This window comes from Amia ocellicauda, chromosome 11 (assembly GCF_036373705.1).
Source record: "Amia ocellicauda isolate fAmiCal2 chromosome 11, fAmiCal2.hap1, whole genome shotgun sequence".
NCBI lineage: Eukaryota > Metazoa > Chordata > Actinopteri > Amiiformes > Amiidae > Amia > Amia ocellicauda.
The window spans coordinates 417920-419713 of NC_089860.1; the positions used below are offsets into that span (position 1 = coordinate 417920).

At 48.4% G+C, this 1794-nt stretch overlaps 2 non-coding genes across 2 annotated transcripts; both read right to left on the reverse strand.

Moving 5' to 3' along the window:
- Positions 1 to 248: 248 nt before the first annotated feature.
- Positions 249 to 321, reverse strand: trnav-aac (transfer RNA valine (anticodon AAC)). Its single transcript has one exon. It is a non-coding gene; the product is annotated as a tRNA-Val (tRNA).
- An 871-nt stretch (positions 322 to 1192) lies between these two features.
- trnav-cac (transfer RNA valine (anticodon CAC)) lies at positions 1193 to 1265 on the reverse strand. The gene has a single exon. It is a non-coding gene; the product is annotated as a tRNA-Val (tRNA).
- Between the last annotated feature and the right edge of the window lie 529 nt (positions 1266 to 1794).

Below are 1794 nucleotides of genomic sequence, written 5' to 3' on the forward strand. Positions count from 1 at the left end.
ATAATAATGACGGCGACCACGATGACAACAAGAACAACAACAACAAGAACAACAACAACAACATCATCATCATCATCATCATCAGATTTTAATTAAAAGTGGCTACACCAGCGTTTACAATTTCAACCTGTCGACGGACGGACGCTCTGAGTGCATCGATTGCGGGCACTCCAATGAAGAAAAGACACCCACCGCCTCCGGGGAACCACGAGGGCAAGAATGACGAAAAGGGCCAGCCCAAAGTAGGCTGTTTCCGCCCGGTTTCGAACCGGGGACCTTTCGCGCGTTAGGCGAACGTGATAACCGCTACACTACGGAAACTGACACCGCTGCCTCTTGCTTCAAATGGTTACCGTTAAAGCCTGCTGGTAAAACGGGCTCAGGTGTTTCAGGTCGGCTAGGCTGTGAGATGGCGTCTGAAGTGCGGCGAAAGGATGCCATTTTCACTGACCTGTTTGGCATTGCTAAAGGGCACATCAGGACACTTCGGAAACTCTTTTAAAGGCAGGACGCCCTGCGCTCTGACAGTGCCTGCACTTAACCCAACAAGGTGATGCTGAATGGCTTGTTCAAACGTCTGGTGGTCTTCCTTCACCACCAGACTATCAGAGCTATTGTGCCTTCTACACCTTACGGTAGCAACAAATCTAACTACTGCTTTACTTTAACATTAATAATGACGGCGACTACGACGACAACAAGAATAACAACAACAACATCATCATCATCAGATTTTAATTAAAAGTGGCTACACCAGCGTTTACAATTTCAACCTGTCGATGGACGAACGCTCTGAGTGCACCGATTTCGGGACACTTCGGAAACTCTTTCAAAGGCAGGACGACCTGCGCTCTGACAGTGCCTGCGTTTAGCCCTACAAGGTGATGCTGAATGGCTTGTTCAAACGGCTGGTGGTCTTCCGTCACCACCAGACTATCAGAGCTATACTGCGCCTTCAACTACATAAGAGTAACAGCAATGTCGCCGATCCTGCTACGGTCGTATTGTAACGCAACAACATGTATCGATTTTAAAAGTGTCAGTTCCAGTGCCTCGCAAAGCTACCCTTCTGCGATCGTTTGTTCTCAAGGTCAGGATTTCTTGCCACTCCGAGGAAGAGAAAACGACGGCCGGCCTTGGGGCAGAGAGATGGCGACGGGTAACACGGCACTGGCACGCATGCACCGCGGGTTGTTTCCGCCCGGTTTCGAACCAGGGACCTTTCGCGTGTGAGGCGAACGTGATAGCCACTACACTACGGAAACCGACCCGTCCTGCTGTTTCAAATGGCTCCCATCGAAGCCGGCTGGTAAAACGCGCACAGGGGTTTCCCGTGGGCCAGCCTGTGAGATAAAGGTTTCTATTTTCACTGACCTATTTTGCATTGCTCAAGGGCACATCAGGACACTTTGGAAACTCTTTCAAAGGAAGAACGCCCTGAGCTATGACAAGACTTACACTTACCCCAACAAGGTGATGTTCAATGGCTTGTTCAAACAGCTGCTGCTCGTCTTGTGCCACCATCAGACAATCACAAAGCTATTGTGCCTTCTACACCTTACGGTAGCAACAAATCTAACTACTGCTTTACTTTAACAATAATAATGACGGCGACCACGACGACAACAAGAAAAACAAGAACAACAACAACAACAAGAACAAGAACAACAACATCATCATCATCATCATCATATTTCAATTAAAAGTGGCTACACCAGCGTTTACAATTTCAACCTGTCGACGGACGGACGCTCTGAGTGCACCGATTTCGGGACACTTAGGAAACTCTATCAA